The 19,289-nt window shown below is 45.6% G+C and overlaps 1 protein-coding gene across 2 annotated transcripts in view; it reads right to left on the minus strand.

Annotated features, from left to right (window-relative positions):
- The window catches only part of LOC144173482 (putative 4-coumarate--CoA ligase 1), a 48,013-nt gene extending 37,934 nt beyond the window's left edge, over positions 1-10,079 (minus strand). The window contains exon 1 of one of the 2 annotated variants that reach the window (XM_077701885.1): positions 9,891-10,079. The gene's annotated coding sequence lies outside the window, so the exon portion shown is untranslated. The other variant, XM_077701886.1, reaches the window with a different exon arrangement.
- Between the last annotated feature and the right edge of the window lie 9,210 nt (positions 10,080-19,289).

The raw sequence follows: 19,289 nt of genomic DNA on the forward strand, positions 1-19,289 counted from the left end.
CAAGACGTTATATAGACAAATACACTGCAAAATATCTAAATCAGGTGGCAGTGCCTTTATTTGTGAACATAGGCGCGTAGGAGGAAAATATGGCGCACATCTGAGGCACAACGTCAGTACATAAGTGGTATTTCACGTGCTCCGTTAATAAAAAAATATATGGATGGTAAATTAAACATGGCTGCTTCATAAATACGCCAATAAATTTAAAAAGGCGGGCGTCCGCTACACTAGCCCTTTTTTGCAGAATTATATAGAATTGTAGGGGCAGCAGTAACGAAAGTTTCTTGTAGATGCCACGTGGAACGCGCGGGGAGTGGTGGAGCCCGGGAAAATTAAATTGACTACAGCGAAACTCCACCTTGTTTATCGTGGGAGGAGCGCGGCGGGAAAGGAAGAGCATGAGAGATGAGGGGAAAGAGGATGGAGGCATTTACGTGGCAAAAGCAGCAGGCGACTATCTCTCAAGCGACATTTGCAACGAATTGAACTGATGCGAGGTTATAAGCGACATTTGCGACGAATTGAACTGATGCGGGGCCATTTTTTATTTCTCTTAGAACACTAAACTATTCTACAAAAACTTCCAGCAACGCCGGGAGAAGAACCTTTTTATATTTCTCTTTGCTCCTTCTTTTAACTCCCGCCAGCACATGCGGCCTCCCTTAGGTTTCGTGCCACACAGGCAAGGTCACCTCACCTACATGTCTGCCTGATTTGTCTACGGAGTGGCGGTTCAGACGACCATCGTGGCAGCATAAAAATAGCCGTCGAGGCGCGAGTGCGACTGGTTGTGAGGCTGAGCTTTTGATTTATAGGCTTTATGGAATGTGTAAAGCATAAAAAATTTGAGCTACAGAGAATCACAGAAAAAAATAGAAGCGCCAGCCTGACACCGCGCGCAAAAAATGGAAATGGGTGTGGTGGAGGAGGGTAGAAGGAGGGCTTTAAGATAAGACGACGCTGGGAACCTCTGCAAAGGAGGTTCGGAAGAGGGCGTTCAAAAAGGGAAGAGAACACAGTGTCAAAGGGAAACAGCAACACCAATCGGTAATTGGCCGCAGCCGCACGCGCAGTACGAGGCACTTAGAGAGGTAAACGCAGCAACGGGGGCGAATAGGCGGCATCTGGCTATGACGAGGCACCGGAGAGCTCCTTGCGTGCCGTTCACAGGGCTCTTCAAGGAGTGCCTGGAGCGCCCCAAAATCGCATACAAACGTCAGCAGCAGATCAAGAGAACGTCCACCAAGGGTTTTATCTACAGATGTTTAAAAAGGTCTGAGCATGCCCAGTAAATGTTTGGCAATAGTTCAGAACTTCCACATACAGAGATATCGGCGCAGTGAGCGGCAGTTAGTTCATTTTTAAGTATTGTAATCAACAGAAGCTAAATACAAGTTGTACGGTACCAGCTGCTCAAGAAATGGCATTGTACTTGGTATTGTGCAAGACACCGTCGCTAAAGTTGCAACCAATTCTGCTTTGCGTGCCCTTTTGATGTGCATCCACACACCTGACCGATTGATTGATTGTAGGGTTTAACGCGCGGACGCAACGCAGGCGACTAGACGCGCCGTATTGGAGGGCTCCGGAATATTTTGACCACCTGGGGATGTTTAACGGGTGCCGAAATCTCGTAGACACGGGCAGTTTTGCTTTTCGCCTCCATTAGAAAAGCGGCCGCCGCGGCCGGGAATCTAACACGCGTCCTCGTGCTCTGCAGCAAAACATACACACCCAAACAAAACAACTCCCACAAATTTTATAACAACACGAGTTTGCATGCTACTCTTTGCTTCAGAGCACCATAACTTCAGAAAACAGAACGCAAGGGCGGTTGACCAATCCCATTATTTCTTTGTAAATCGGGCGTTCTCAACAGCAGCACTGCAACCAGCGCGAAGAAATGGACTGATCGTGCATTTGTTTTTCTCAGGAGCAATATAAAATTGGTTTGCTTTAAAGTATAGAGACAATGTCAACGCCCTCAACTTTTTTTGTGTAAGGCCTTCATTTTCGTACCCTTACACCGAATACCACGTCCTTTTCGTGTGAACGGTAAAAAAGTATTATGTTTACGTAACGTAACTGGGTCATTCCATGCCAAACGTCACAGCCGTAAAGAGGCCATCACGAATTCCTTCAGTAAAAACAGAGGCTTATCCTTGCATGGCCCGCAATGATTCTTCCAAGTAACTTTTTACAATAACTTTCACTCTTTTAATAGACGCCCTTCAATGCCCAGGGTTTAAAGCAAACCCAGGTCTGTCAAAAAATTCTTAAAGGAATCGCTTTTTTAAAAACCGCCAAAATTTCTTCGTTGACACCATGTTGAGGGCCTGGACTGCCCCAGGCCGCATTTGAAAAAGATATCTGCTTTTTAGCTCTCGTTACGTCATTCAGAAGGTACACAATGTTGCGCATTTTGAAACACTTTTTGAAAATGCAAGCACACTCTCTCGGACAATTAAACATTTTTTTCTGAATTTACCCATTGTGGACGACATGCAAAAAAATATTACTCTGAAAATAAGAAAAATGTGGAAGAAAACATTTCTCAACTTTGGAAAAATCTCCTTCCCCGGCCATTGTCACCCCTAAATTACGCATTATTGTGCTCGTAGTATCAAATACAAGGGATTTAGTCATGCACATCACTCCTACTATAATTTATAAAGTGTAATCCCAACAGCTTTTGTTTTAGCAGAGGAAAACGTTTTAGGATATTTACTATTTACACCGACACTTCACCACATTATTCCACATGACATCTCAGCACGGGATGCGCCTGCCTTCATGAAAGACGCGCGGACCAGCGGCTTTGCGCTGCAAGAATTCCTTTCCCTGCAATAACCTGCTTAAGTTAACGCTCAAAGTGCAGTTCAAATGCTTTACCTGAACCATCTTTCCCTACGCTTATTCCGATATCGCTCAACAGAGCTTCTTGGCCTCCTTTTAATGAAGTCATTCATTCCATTCCCTCCAATGGTATTTCGCAGCTTCAATACTAGAAAAAGGGATAGTTCGCCTGTTGGTGGGAACAGTACAACGTGAAGCTAGTGGTGCTGGCTCATTCTACGAGTACGCGTAGACACAACAGGTGGCTGGACAACAGACGTGCATTTAAGGCATCAGTATATGTTATGCATGTTATGCATGCCTTTGTACATCGCACATTAGGAATCCAACTCCGGGCGAGTCGTCCAGTTAAATTGAATTTTTTGCATGCGCTAGTGGGAATGAGGTACAGGTGGTTGCAATGATTATGATTAGGGTGTGTGTGCTTTGTTATTGTGTGTTTCAATGATTAGGGGTGTTGCAATGAATATAGCGTCTGAGCATTTGTGATGAAAACTTGCGATTGCGTGTCGTGGTGGGATGATCGTAGGATGTATAGTTCTTCAATTATATGCTCAGTTATTAGTCCAGCGAATGTGTTGTCGTTTCTTTGACTTGTGTGTTCGTCGGTTTTTGCTGGTTTTTCCAAAGCGCCTTAAGACCACATAAGCCGAAGCAGTATTATCGCTGATAAGAGTTTTGAGCACACAAAATATTTTCAAGTGCGTAAAGGACATAAACTTGCGTTACTGCCAACTGAAATTAAATTTTCAAAACAACACATATCCGCGCAATTGCACTAACAAGGTACGAGATTTCGGCACATGTTAAAGATCCCGAGTTGGTCAAAATTAATCCGGAGCCCTCCACTACGGCGCGCCTGCGTTTGTCGGCGCGTTCAACCCAACCATCAAATCAATAGCAGTAACAAAAAAAACTAAAAAAAGTAGCAGCGAAGTGCTCAGGTGCCCATTTGTTTCTTCTTTTCCTATGTCATGCGCGCACCCAGAAAGAACAGCTCTTTCGTGGCCAAAGATAACAAGGGGATGAGGTCATGCTGACGTAATCTTCGCCCTCGCGATACATTTCAGCTGCTTCCATATTCTCGCGTCTGCACTGATTGGGTTAACAGAACACCACCGTATGTTCGTCAAACAGACGCGCGCACTTCCATCGTGGCCATGACTATCAAAGTTCCCATCTGTGCCCTTTTTCACTCGACTGGCATGTTGACCAAGATTTGATTGCTTGATTGTAGGGTTGCTTGACCGACGCAACGCAGACAATGAAGTGCGCCGTAGTGGAGGGCTCCGGATAAATTTTGATCACCTGGGCCTCTTTAAGGTGCGCCGAAATCTCGTACACACGGGCGTTTCTGCTTTTCCCCTTTATCAGAAAACCGGCCGTTGAGGCCGCGAATCGAACCCGCGTCCTCGTGCTCAGCTACACAACGCCTTAGCCACTGTACCACCGCGGCGGGTGATTTTCATGATGGCGTTCATTGAAACCCTAACCCGTTTGCGCCGCGTAATCCCTATGGCACGACAGTGTAAGCCCATACACGATTCCCTCAATGCATCCACGATGGCGGCACAGCAGCGACAACGGTGCTGCTGCACCGGTATTGGGGTGCCACTGGTACTTAGAACTCCGGTTGCTAGTACTCGTAAAAAAAATGTGTTCGGAGAATTTCTGGAAATAGAGGGAAAAAACTTCCAACTGGAACCTATTCGTTGAAAAGCAGCTCGGGAAAATTGTCATCTTCAGCCAGGCGGTGCGAGGAAGTTTTTATTTATTTATTTATTTGTATTTTCATTTATTTATATATTTATATCTTTATTTTTTAAGATAGCTTACAGGCTCGTGGTAGGACATAGAGTTGGGGGGGGGGGCGCACACAATTACAGAGTTATTCCTGAAATAGCAAAAAGAAATAAATGTGAAAAAGTACCATAATGCAGGAAATAAGACACAAGGAGGCAAAATGCGGTGAAAACAACGAGAAAAAGACAAAAACTCCCTAGTCGATTACTTTGAAATGAAGTAACAAGTCATGGTTTACAACGGTGGTAAGTATGTGGGTGTATCACAAAGTAAATGAAGCCTCAAAAGACACAGTGACCCCGCATGTGCAGTTCAAAGATGGCGCCTATCACCAAACGCCAGAATCAGGATAGAAATAACAAGTTCATAAACAGCGAAGCTGAGCGACAGATGGCGCTGCATATGATACGAGGCGTGGAAAAGTTTCATCACATGCGAGAAATGCGATGTCGTCGGGGTGGTCATTTCAAAAGGGTATGGCACGTGGGAGGGCCGATGAGGTGAAAGCTTGAGTGGAACCATAAATGCGGGAGTAGCTGTACGGTTTGTACAGGATATGTGGCATGGTAAATGGGTGTCGAAGATTGAACGGGTTGAAGTCGAAGGGTAAACACACTTATGAAATCGGTATAAGAGTGACAAAGTGGGACATGTGTGCAGGTTTGGCAAAAACTGTTCCCGTTTATTCTGCGTGATGCCTGCGCTACGGATGTAATTAATAGGTATGCAACGGGCTTGTCGATTTTGAATCGATTCGATAATGTCAATACGATAGTTTTGATGAGGAGACCATATGAAGAAGCAAATTTTAGTTAGGGGAGAACGAATCTTAGAAAAGCAAGCTTGCGAACACTAGAAGGAGAATCCCATAGGTTGCGTCGCAAATAACCCAGTGATCGGGATGCTTTTGGGGAAATTCTAGATATGTGGTCCGACCAAGGTATATAAGGACTGAAAATGACGCCTAGGTATTTGTACGACGATGTTCGAAATAGTAAGTGATCTTTTTAAGTATACGGAAAACTCGGGTTAAGCTGTTAGCGGTTAAAAGCCATGACTTTATTTTTATCTAAATTCAGTGACATCAGCCAGATGTCCCACCAAGTTGAAATGGCATCAAGATTTTTTGACGGGTGAGATGATCGTCAGAAGTAGTAATGTTTCGGTAAATAATGTAAACAACAGCAAATGATCTTCTCTTGATGTGAGATTATTTCCCAAATCACTGATGTATATTAGAGAAAAAGCAGAGGACCTAATACGCTGCGTTGTGGCACTCCAGAAGTTACGTCCGGAAGGCTAGAAAAAATGGCAGCATCTCCACTCCGTGGATGTTGACGACGGTGTGGAGTATGCGGACTAGAAACGACATCCAAGTTGCGCCCCGATTGGCATCCGTTTTGCGCCCCGACCGTCATTCGGTTTGAGCCAGAAGTTGCACCTTGATTACTCCATACATGAAACTGCAATCACGGCTCAAATCGAACTTCGCTTGATTTTCGCTTGATGGTGGTGTGCGCACGGATGGACGCGGACGGACATTGAGAGGTCCTAAGGTACTCCTCACCATTACAGGTGAGGGAGTAAGCCGTTTGACTCTGATACCAAATCACGGTCGTAGCCCGATGGGTAAGGAGACTGACACTAACTCTGTCTGGTCTACCAGACACAGGCTCGAATCTTGGCGATGCCTGTGTGATTTTTTGCGATTGTAAATGCTATGCGCACGGATGTGGACGGACACTGTGCGGTCATAAGGTACTCCGTGCCAAATAACTGAGTGTCGCACGATAGACCTTTACAGAAACCATATTGCTCACCAACGTAAAATTGGTTGATTTAAGAAGGCTGAAAATGTGTGATGCAGTTATATATTGGAGCATTTGTTGCGTACGCAGGGTAAAAAATGGGGTGATAGTTGTTAGGCGTGCCTTGTTCGCCCATTTTATGAACTGGTATTATCTTATCTATTTTTTACTGTGATGTTAACTGACCTGATGCTCAATTTGGCGAACCATAAGGTAGAGGTATTAGCTTGCATGAAACGCGGTGCACTATAGTAACTTTGCATTGATATTGTCAATGCATGCCAATATAGAAACTTTACGTCTTTTTATAACATGTTCAATGCCACCAAGAGTGACTTCTCTGTATTGCACATATGCCCAATCACGTTTAGAAACATCGGAGATGCTGTTGTAACTTTCCAGCGTTAATACGGAAGAGAAAAATTTGTTAAACACAGTGGGTGACTCTGAATCGAATACCGAAGCAAGGGGGTCTTTTTTCCAAGGGATCTTATTTGCAACACGTGAGGGGCATATTTAGTGCCGAACTTCTCAGGATTTCATATGTGTAAGGCCGGGTTCAGACCGTTGCTGAAACTGTCGTAATAACTTAAAAGACTGCCGTCATTTCCCGTCTTAGTATACCGAACTGCGTGACACGCTGTTTTTTTTACGTCCATAGATCGCGATGTGGCTTTTGCGTCGGTAGTCTGAACAATGCCTAAGGAAGGGAGGTCATGAGAAGGGTATACACTTCTAGCGGCCGTTATCTCTGAGCAGTATGTGTTCAAGAAACTTTTGTATTCCTGCCGTGCCTCGTCTGCGCCAAACCGCTTCCCATAGTTTTAAAAAGGCCTTTTCGGCTGCGCCGCTTCCGAAGCGACTTCGTGAGCCAAGAATTGGAATTGTCATTTTCCATCGTAATTATTCGAATATGTTCACTTACAAAGCCTGTTACTTAATTTTTGAAGATTAGCCAATTTTCTTCAATGTTTCGAAACTCAAAAGACTGCATAAATGTTAGATGAAACAGTATTTTTAATTCCGCTATAATAAGGTCAAAATTCTCTGTATTGTAACCACGAATTGCTTTGGTGTGGATGCCGGTGATCGGTAAAGGCACTTGGAATTCAAGTTGGAGCATGTTGTGGTTAGTTCGACCGCCTAAATTTGATACTGAGGTAATGCTTTTCGGGGCCGATGTAAGAATTTAATATAAAATGTTTGGATCACGGGTAGGCTTATTGAATATTTGAGTGAAGCTGAGCTTAAAGAAAGGTTGATGTATTCGATGTAAGTTTAGCAAGGGGATGAGAGCAAAGCCGAATCAACGTTCGGCAAGTTAAAATCGCCATGGAGGTAAATGTAAAAGGAAGGGAACAGCATGATTGCTTCAGAAATACTACTTTTAAAATTAGCTAGAAATAAATCATCGCAAACAGGTGGTCGTCCACCTTTTTCGTACGGTAGTACCTGATTGAATTAAATTACAATGGCCACTGTGGAAAAAAATTACAAAATTTGAGATGTAACAAACAAGATCCCAAACTTCAAATATATGCTCCCTTGCGGGTAATCATAAGTTATTGACTGCTGTGTGAAAAGCGACTTGAGGTATAAAAGTTTTCAAACAATATATAAATTGTTTGAATAAACAATATATAAATTGATTCATTACGATGAATCAAAACCAACTAGCCCAACTGTCAATTTTATTGAACATATAAAGCCCTAGACGGGGTGTTGTTGCACACTGTTTTTAACCCCTTTAACTACCTACTTGCATTCCGCGATTATCATATTGTCACGTAGGAAAAGAGGAGGCAACTGTCTTAAAAGAAAACCAAGTTTATTGGAGCGAACTTGTGCTCCCCTAACATTTCAAACAATACACAGGCGGCGACGCAGCAGTCAGCAAAGTGACGTGCGTGGGCGAGTCTCGGCGAATCGAATGCCACGGCGCCTGCTCCGCTTGAATTTATCCGTGGGCGCGAGTGTTTGTGGAACCGTCGAATTACATGCACAACAAAGAAGGTATTCTAGGCGGTTCACGTTAGTTCGGAACGCTCTCCCTAGCAGAAGAGATAACACATGCGGCATAGAAAAAAAGAATGGAACACGCGCTTCCCTTGGCACACAGTAACCCAGATAACACAGACCGGCGCAGCCGGGCGGTAAAAGCAAAACATAAGTAAACAAACCAAATGCATGGCGCGCGGCAATATGCCGTCATTCCCACTTCGGGACCCTCCTCCGACAACCTCAAGCACCCCGGAAATGCCGAGTTATCCCATTTTATACCAACGGCGTCACTTGAAGGCTCTGCCGTGATTCTTCAGGCCTGTATAACAGATAGCAACGCAATCAAATTTCAATTCCTGTTTTGAGTGCAACGTTTTCTTGGGATCAAGGCCACACCCCAGACAACTTCCTAGACGCTTGCTCTATTTAGATCTTAGCTCCGTCGGAAAGGCTGAAACATACTTATATACCATCAAGGCACTTTATTGTTCGGTGACACAAGGGGTTGAGCATCTGAAAATTCGACAATACCCAATGCTGATAGCCTAGTGACTCCGCAGAAATGTTGGCCACCACGCACCCTTAATATCGCCAGTTTTAGGAAAAATCGCCAAAGCTGGCGATCGTGGTCGATAGTAACGCAGCGGTAGGCGGCGGCACGAATCTGAGCTTTCGGTGACTGACAAATGAAGCAGTCATCAGCCTGGTCAACAACTCAAGATATAATGCTGCAACCGCCAGGTTATGCCGTGGTGGTGGAGTCACTGACAAATCTGTCACTAACTCCCTAGATCCTACACGTTTTAGTTTTCCCACTCGGGGTGACATTACGAGCAAACGATCACGACCCTAACATAAAACTAGCAAAGGGGCTAATTAAACAAGATAAGCCCACGCCAAAAAGTACTCACGTATATCGAAAGCCGTTCACGATGACTACATCTTAAACGTGACAAAAACGTAACGCCAAAATGTCGAAAAAAAAAACATGGGAGGGGCATATCAGCAATAAAAAAAAAACTGACAAACCCTGTACCAAGGACACATCATGGTTCTCGGGCAAATCATCCCTTCGAAATACGCTGCATTCACCCTTGGCATCAAACCAGAGTTATGTATCCGGCATAACACCAGTAAAATTAGTTAAAAGTAAGACAACCAGACAACACATTAAGCCGCAGTCTCAACGAAGAAACTCCCACAATGCCATACTTCCAACAAGGGGCTTGCTTCCAGAAGCCAAAAATTAACACCGAAAATCACAGCCACACTTACGTTGCAAGCCGTAGAGAGCGAACTATGGCGTGTGGGCTAAAAAGAATAGTATTGGGTAGCCACGAGTCGTGCATTTGTGGTCCTTTCGGTGCGCCAAAGACCCAGCCCTGCTGCAGTTGGGGCTGAAATTATCTTTTAACTTACGTTGTTATTGTAGTCGCTCTACACACCGACGCATCAGAGTCCTACCTTGGCGTTCCGCAAATGCAGGTTTACATTGTGCCCTTGTTTTTTTGCCATACCGCCCACCTTGATGCCTTGATCAGCGACCGCGCGTGTGGAGGTCGAGTAAATTTCCACAAGTGCTGCATCTAAAACCACAATCTGGTGAAGTGAAAACACACGCGAGTACTGACGCGCTTTCCGTGAACCGCACGCAGCGCAAACTGCTTCCGGTGGAATACAGATAGGCCGTCACAGCTGTCTACATCCGTTCGTGCACAACGTGCAGCTTGCGGATATCCATGCGGCCTAACTGTTTCGCTTTTGGGAATGCAACTAGCGCTTTTTGTGAGAGGGGTGTTCATAAGCCTTCAGCATCAAGGTATCAGATGTGTGATTATGTAGGCCCAGCATCCAGCCCGAATAACTATTTTCTGACATACTAAGAAGCAGCACGCTTTCGTCGAACAAGATGTTCGAGCAGTCCCCACCCTCGGCATTCATCAGGGCTCGGCTTATTAATGCCGCCCCCATAGAAAATGTGCAGGTGTGCCGAGCGGATAAGCATATGGGGACTGCACACGCGAATCCAGCCTAACCTCATCCATATGAACGGTCTACGTTCCAGTCCAAGCAATGGCCCAGAAAGGAAAATGGTTCGGAGTGGGGAAAAAAAAAACAAAAAAAAAACTGACCGCGTATCTGCTTACTTCGCTGCCTAGTGAAAATGCTGTTGTCTAGTGCCGCTGCAACTGCCACGTAAACGCCTATGTTCTATCCCTCGCACGTGTTATGCTTTCTGTTCCCGTCTCTCTCTCCCAGAATTGCTAGCGTCAATTCGCTTTTAGCGCATTCCACTGGTCGTGCGCCATCCGCTGGAACCTTTAGTTACTGTGTGACTGTCGGACTGCCGCCACAGGGCACAAGCCGCAGGCGCTGGCGCTTTTTGCATTTTTGAGAAAAACATTTCTCCCGACGCCTGTCTTCAAGCGAAGCTTTCAACGCCTTGGTGACGTCGTTTGATGTCTCTACATAACGGACTGCAGGAAAGCCGAATTAACATAATGGATTTCCTAAAACGATAATGGTGAAACGCGAAGGTACATCAAGAAAATATCTAGAGAAATTCAAAGATTGTTCACTTATCCGTAGCATTCTTATGCCGTTTGCCTATATTGTGATATCATTGCAGCCACATTTGGGCAATAGTATCCAGGCACATCGGGTTATTTTATTGTTTAAGTTTTCTTTTGTCTACTTTTCTATATTCACCAATTATGGAAATGTACACAATTATAACGACTAAATTTGTTACTTCCTCCAGTTATGCATTTTTGTGGAAATGCTGAACCTTACACTCGTTGCCCATTGTTCACCATCATCAAGAGCCTGCTCATGTCCACAGCAAAAAAAAAGAGGCCTCTTCCATTGACCTCCAATTGCTCATATCCCGAGCTGCTCGATTGCATTCTTTCCTCCCCGTTTTCTTACTTCGTCCTTCCATCGAGGTATGGGCCTTCCCCTTCTCATAGTCCTGACTCTCGGTATCCAATATGTTACCCTGGTGGGCCATCAGATGTCCCTACATGGCCAGCCCAAGTACGTTTGTGCAATATCAACTAATCGAGTTTCTCCCTTATCTAGGAAACCCGCTTCCTGCCTTTAAGGATTACCCCTATCATTCTTCGTTCCATGGCCTTTTGGGACGGCCTCTGTTGGCATTTCAGTTGTGTAGTTAGACGCCATGTTTCCGCTCCGTACGTCATTACTGGGTGGGCTCATTGGTTGCATATTTAACTTTTCAGTGATAGAGGTAGCTTACCGCTCCTTATTTGGGAGTGCTTACCGAGTGCACCCCAGCTCATGCCGATAGAGCGCCAGATTTTCATCTAGTGGTTTGGATCCACACTGACAACCCTTCCTGGGTAGTTATATTCCTCTACTTGTTTATGGGTTCCGTTTACTAAGCTGAACTGGGTGCTTAGGCATGTATATTTACGACCGCTTTTGATTTCTCCGTATTTTATTTTTGCCCCACGACCTTGTTTTGTTATTTTAGATCTTCACGTATTCTTTTCATGTGTTCTACCGACTCGATAAGCAAGATAATGGCGTCTCAAACTTCAAATAGCTGAAGTATTCTCTGTTTATCCGTAATCGTGCGTCTCCATAGTGGAGCTTTCTAACGGTCCCCTCCAGATACCCTGTGAACAGTTTTGCTGAGAGAGTATCGCCCTCTCGCACACCCTTCCTGATCAGAATATTTTGTTTTTTCTGTGGAAGTACATCTTTTCTTTACAAGTACATCCTCATATGTGTATGTTTTCTAAGAGTTTTTCCTAGGTATCCTCAATTTCCGCGCCTTTCAATACTTCAACACAGCTGCGGTGTTTACGAAGTCAAACGTTTTTCGTCATGTACAAATGTCATGCAAAGGGGCTTACCAAACTCCGCCATTTTTTTCTTACATGAATGACGACATGGATGTGGTCCACGGTTGAATATCCTTTCCTAGATCCAGCCTTCTCTCTGGGTTGTTGGGAATGTAGGCTGTCATTTAAAAGGTTAACTATTGCTTTGCTAAACAGTTCGCATCCAACAGATGCTGATGATTGGTCTGTCCATCTTAAGGCCTGCGGTATGTCACATGCTGTTAATCATAATTATGGTGTTTTTCCATCCTGTGGACACTTTTAGAGTGCTTAAGCATTCCAAGAATAGTGCAGCAAGCTTTTACTGTACAATATTTCTTCTTTCGTTTAATATATACTTTGTTAGGCCACCTTCACCTCCCTCCTTTTCATTTTCATGCCTTTGAGAGCCTTTAAACTTTTTCTTTATAATTAGTGAGACATCGCAAGCTAAGTTTGTACGCTGAGTAGTTTCCCTAGAACTAACGTTTTTGGCGTGGAACCCCTAGTAGGATCATTTTTCTATGTTAATTATATACTCCATGCTGTGCGCAATTATGCCCTGCTCGCCACTGAATGCGAAATTCTGCTTTTGCTGCTAGCTATCTTCCCCTTTGTTGCATTTAACCTTCCTCCTATATAAAGCATTTCCTTCATCGGTGGCGTATTCTACGCACGAATGTCATTAGTTTTATCACAGTTAATCAGTTTCGACAGCTCTGCTAATTCTATTTAATTCGCCGTACAAGAAACTTTCATGATCTTAGGTTTCGCAATTATTTCCTTGGTTTTCTGAGTTATATTTCCAGTTCGTTTCCTACATGATGTTTCTGCCACGGCTGCAGCTGATTCTGTTATTCCCGATCACCCGCGTAAACTATCCTGCTTATCCTCGTTTAGGAGCGCATATTTGTTTCGGATGATTATTTTGAATTCCTGCGTTCTGTGTTTCAGTGATCTTATGCTGGTTTTTTTACTGCTCACAAGGTTTCTTCTTTAACGTCTGAGATTCAGAGTGTACTTGTTTCTATTTTATAATTCGTATTTCCACTTTGTTTCCCAAACTTTACAAGATCATTTTTTTGTTTTTTAGAAAAGGTATCTAATGCATATTTGTGATTTTGTCAGTTTGTGTAATTTTTAATTATTTTTTTCTTTTGAAGTCCCGCTAGCGCAATTTTCTACCTTTACGCTACCATAACTGGTAACTGTGTTCCTTCTTACAATTGTGCATTTTTGCTGAAATACAGGGCCTTACTCAATTTGCCCATTTTTGCAGCTTTCTCATTCGTAATTCCAGCGTTCTTTTCCGGACTTTTTAAGTTTACTCTTGGTTTTATTGGTGGAGATATTTGGGATGCTTTACCTTCGTTTGGCAAGTTCATTTGTGTAAAAATTTTCTTCTTTTCAGCTTTTCTTGGTTTTTCTAAATTCTTTTCGACCAAATACGCTACCACAATACTTGCGCTACCATATTAATTTAAATGTGCGACTTCCACCAATTCTGCACTTTTGTGAAAACACAGCGTGTTACGCGGCTTACTTATTTTCGCTATTTTTCTTCGTACTTCTAACGTTCGTTTCCGAACTCGTTTAATTTAGTTCTGTTTCCCGAAGCAGATGTTAAGTTGCATAATTTCATTTCACCAGTTCGCTTTCGTAAATGGGCATTTTTTAGTTTCTTATTTATATGCTTTTCTAAAATATGTTCATTTACAATCTGATCTCCATTTACGAGATATTAACAATTAAATGTGTTACTTCCTGCAATTATGCAAATTCTGCCAATTCAGGGCGTTACACGGTCCTGGCAGCGGCAGTACTCGGCAAAGTATGCTACGCATTAAAATGCGAAGGGAGTTTGCTGGTACATGTGTCGCATTCTTAAGCACTTCTACTGCATAAGTGCGCTTGGGATAGCATGTGGTCCCTGGCACATGACAACAGCTTCAAAAACGTGACACTGTCGTAGTGCGCTCAACTTTGGTTCACTCCCAATTCCCGAATTTGGCAAACCAGTAAAGGGTTTTACCGTATGGCTGCCGAATTGCGCGAACCGAAAGCCGAGGTGTGTGGTGCCTATGTATTTGTGCAAGGGCGCTGTCATTTCCCGATGCATTCACTAGAATCTAGAATCTTTACGATCATTCGATCATTAGGGTCCGTGGCCTGTCTGGAGGGAGTGTGTTTGTTTTACAGCAGGCTAAAATTATTTTTTGCGCGCACCGCCCATGGTTACCAGTGGTGGAGCTTTCAGTCAACGCAAACATCACATTGTCCCGGCTGTAAAAAATATTCAGGAAAGCTTGCACTAGCACGCAAGACTTGAATGGCGAAGCTGTTGTAGGTCATCATTGACGCACACAAAGTTGAGTTTTAGTATCGTTGTGTTGCCGTGGTTGATGTCGGCGGCAGGACCTTTCATTGGCCTTATGTTGAGCAAGGCCAGAGTGAGCTCATCGTCTTGATCGACGTTTTAGTACGCCACCTTGCAAGCGCGACATATCATCTCTAGCGGATGCTTTGAACGCCGGGCCTCTCGAAACGCGGCCTCTTCTCGGCCCTGCGAAGTATACGCGGGCGGGCCATGTGGAGTAAATGACCCCCTACAGCACATTCGACATTCACGTCGCAGCTCTTCTACGGTGCAGAGCGCATGCACACGACGACACGAGGACAAAAGAAAGATGGGCGTACGGTGTGACTATTGCGACAACCTGTATTTCCTCAAAAGAGCCTCTTTGACCTCGTCGTAGCTCTCAAAGGCCTCGTTCGACAGGCACGTTATCACGTCCGATGCCCCTCCAGGAAACAAGGCTAACAAGTTTTGTGCCCACAGAGACCGTTCGATGTCGTTTCGCTCGCAAACGTGCTCAAACTTGACGAGGTACTTCGCCATGCCCTCGCCAATAACGAACGGAGGCAGTTGGTCCTGAATTCTCGGACCGTTCGCCGGAACCGTTGGAGAAGCGCCGGCGAGCCCTGCGCCGGCGAGCCCTGCCGGAGCTCTAACCGCTTCAACTCGAGCTGCCTTACGGCTTCCCGTTCCTGCCTTTCGGCTTCCTTCCGGCGTTCCTGTCTTTCGGCTTCCTTCCTGCGTTCCCGCCTTTCCGCCTCCTCGCGCTCACGGCGCTCTTTCTTTTCGACTTCCTCGCGTTCGCGGAGCTCTTTCTTTTCGGCTTCCTCGCGCTCACGGCGCTCTTTGATTTCAGCCCTGGCCTCATTGACTTCCTCAGCCATTACGTTCTCCTTCCGCAAGACCTCAAGAATTGCTTGCTTCCGTTTCGCACGGCCTAAGTCAAGGACCAGCTCCTCGCAAATTTCGATGAGTTCCTTCACTTTAAGGTACTCCATCGTTTGCACTGGCCTCTTGCTGTTTACCCACGTTAGAATTCCCTTGGCGTTCCTATACTATCGAACTACTAGTAGGGCACGCGCAAGTAATTCTCTACGCTTCTTCGTTTACACTCTCGGCACTAGCTTTGGTTTGAACGCACTTTCTCTAGGCTTGAAACAATCAAAGCTACACACAGTGCGTGCTTCACACAGCCCTTCTCTAAACTACCATAACCTGTGCTAGAGAAGTCTAGGGAACTGAGCGAAAACGTCGAGCGCTTACCACACCAGGCAGCAGCCGTTGCCGGTAGATCCCGCAGCTCCCATCCACTGTTGCAACTGGCCACCCGAGTGCAGTCACCGGTGTAGCGACGTTGCCTTGCTCCGTCCGCTATCGACGCGGCGCAGAGCAGAGCGATGAAGTCCTTGCGCCGACGAACAGTTAAAGGAGCCATGAAGAGAAAACACAAGTTTGGTTCATTCGAAAGGTTGCCTCGTTAGAACCGTAACGACACCACTTATAACGGAAACTTCACTCAAATAAGCTACATAATTAGGAAAAAAGGAAATGACCATGTGACCCACCAGCTCATTTTCCGCAACAGAACCTATGATGTCACTCGAGAATGCTCTGCGATTGGCGGAGGCCGGCAAAAGGAAACGCATGTTAGGCAGGGCTTACAGTTTGCATATCGAGCTATATGCCCGTGAAACATACTGCACATTCCTTTTATGACAAAGAACGGTAGAGTAAACGGTTGAAGTTCAGAACGAACACGCAAGCGTGTGCGTCAATACGTACGGAACTACCGCCGGCCGAGCTCGACATCTCGCCGTCGCGCAGACGAATTTTCGGGTTCGAGGCTCTTAGGGGTCAACGAACCGTTCCAGCTCGTACTGCCGCGACCTTGCTTTGGTATCTTAATCCCTTGACAGGAGGTTGGCCGTCATATCGCCAACCAGCAAAGGTAAAAATTGAAAGGAGGGGAGTAAGGAACAGCAACAAGCGACGAGATAATGCCAGTCGTCGTATAAGTTTTGAATGGTGTTGGCTTGCGGCTGTCGTTACGAGCTCGTTTCTAGTTTACAACCACTGAAAACTTCAGTTTGTTCGAGTACTTTACAATGAAATTTCGTTGCAGCGTTTTGAAATGCCCATTTTGGTACGGGCAAATCGTCGAGGGAGTGCGACATCCCCGCCGGTGAAGAGATCGCCTTTCATGTGCTGCCAAACGACGAACCGCGGCGAAGCAATTGGCTACGTTTTGTGAACTTTGCAAACGGGGGAGAAAGGGAGCTAAAGAAAGTACGAGTGTGCTCGCTTCATTTCCGACGAAGTGATTACGGCAGGGACCCTTACGTTAGCTCACTCCTGCTACATGCTGGCGCTCGTCGCCGACTTAGTCAAATCGCCGTCAAAGCGCTCCGACCTTGGGGGAAAAAATGCCGTACACACCGCGCATTGACGCTCGTATCTTTCTGGTCGGACCAAAGAGCTCGCGCGGACAGCTTTCCATACACGACACCGGCCAACTGGCATAAGCGATACTGCTACTGAAATTGAACTATTATTAACCGTAATAAAAATACGGCACATACGTACCAGTCTGTATTCGTCCGTCGCGACGGGGCTGACGAGGTGCCGACGGCAGGGCGAACGTTCGTCTGTTGTGGCTATCGCGGAATGGTCGCTTTTCGGTCCATCCGCGTATCCCACAACTCCTGCCGCTCGTGCACTTAGAAGCATTGAGCGTTCAAATGGTGTGAGGTTGTTAAATGCAAGCCCTAGCTCCTCGGCGAGAGTTTTGTTCTCCGGATCAGGCGATTCCATGACTAGGGCTGCGGGTGCACTAGGTTTTAGTAGTATTTTTAAAATGGCCGCCGTCTCGGTTTCGGCACGAGTTTCGGTTCCTGTCTGACTCCCGCGTGTGGGTGCTATATGGAGTCGACATACTAAGTATCTGTTTCATGAGCCGGCTCGTATGACGCCATTGTTCACGTCACCAAATGTGCAATTTTAGCGGGAGATTTAAAATTTTGGCTTAATTTGCCTTATTTCTCAGTTAATAAATCATCATTTGCTTCCGGGAAAGCGCTTGGGGTACTATGAAACACCTAATCTTTCGAATAAAACAAACTTTTGTTTTCTCTTCACGGCTCCTTTAAGGCAACATTTATATACAGTATGTACAGGGTAAGCAAACGTTACATGATTCGCACAAAGGCGAGAGCACGCTTTCACTCGGTGCCTCCGAAGAGACTGGTGCCGGAGAGAAGCCGCCGAGGAATGCCGATGATGAGAGCCTCCGGGCTTCTTTTGTACCCCGGGAAGTTCGTTGGGGCCCCGAGAAGTTCGAATAGCTCCAATCAGAGCTCTCGCTGCCTGAAGTTTGAATTCCGACGAATGGTAGCGAAGCGGTGAGTCAGCTGCGCCGCCAATGGGGAAAGGGAGGGCGATGCCCCCGCCGTCTCCGTGACCTCGTCTCCGGGCGTAGCGACATACGCTTATTTGGTCGTTCTCAGATGCGGGATTCGGCCGCGCCGCAGCGACGAAAGGGATTACTCAGCCTCGCTGTCGGCGCGTCGCCTCGTGCAACGTATTTGGGCCAGGCGCTCTGTCACAACAGTGGTAGGTATTCACCAGGCATAAGTAATTTATGAGTTACAGGGTAGTGTGGTGGAGCGGCGCAAAGGCGTTTTGTTCTTGTATTGTTAATTACTGGCGAGAACATTCAGCAGCGAGCCTGCTCTTTTTCTTCTGCTAAAACCCGAATTCAGATATTCAGATTGAGTATTCAGATGGTGATTCTGAGGTATAGGTGCTTGCTTTATTCCAGCTTTCTTTATTAGGCTGTACTCTCGCATGCCAGATAATTTCACCGTTATATTGTCACGTAGCCAAAGACGACGCAGCTGTCTTGAAGAAAAAAAACAATTTTATTGGAGCGGCATTGTGCTCTTCTAACAACACAGGGAATACACAGGCGGAGAGGCGACAGTCAACAATGTGACGTGCGCAGGCGAGTGTCGGTAAATGGAATGCCACGGCGTCTGCTCTGCGGGCAGTTATCTTTGGTCAAGGATGTTGGGGATGCCGTGAGCCGTGTAATTACATCGAGAACAGAAGACTATTTTAGGCTAGTGTCGTTAAGGCGAAATATTCTCCCTAATAAATAGTATAACCCGTACGGCAATTAAAAGAAAGAATAGAATATGCGCTCCACCTGGCACACAGAGAACACAGCCGGGCGAAGCCGGGCGGTAAAAGCAAAAACATAGATAAACAAATTCATTTCATGAACGCGAAGCCCGCATGGTTCGACAAGAAAAAGGTCGCACTCAGACGAATGTGTCAAGATATTGTCAGGGTAACAATTATTCTACACTCACCGCATTTAACCACACGTGAACAGCTAACTTGCCCTTTATTTTCGATTCAAACTATCCAAATCAGAAATTCGCAATCTATGGACGTTGCTAGGCTACCCATATGCTCGTGTACCAAGAGCTGGTACCTAGTGCCCGCCCCGCCCCTCCTGCGATAGGAGCAAATTGCGGCAATCATGGAGTAAATTGAGTGGGTGTCATCAGCACCCAAAAGTTGAAGTATTACTGAAGCACCTCCACCTACTTT

Source organism: Haemaphysalis longicornis, unplaced genomic scaffold, assembly GCF_048455015.1.
Source record: "Haemaphysalis longicornis isolate Haplotype H1 unplaced genomic scaffold, Haemaphysalis longicornis Haplotype H1 scaffold_3, whole genome shotgun sequence".
Taxonomy (NCBI): domain Eukaryota; kingdom Metazoa; phylum Arthropoda; class Arachnida; order Ixodida; family Ixodidae; genus Haemaphysalis; species Haemaphysalis longicornis.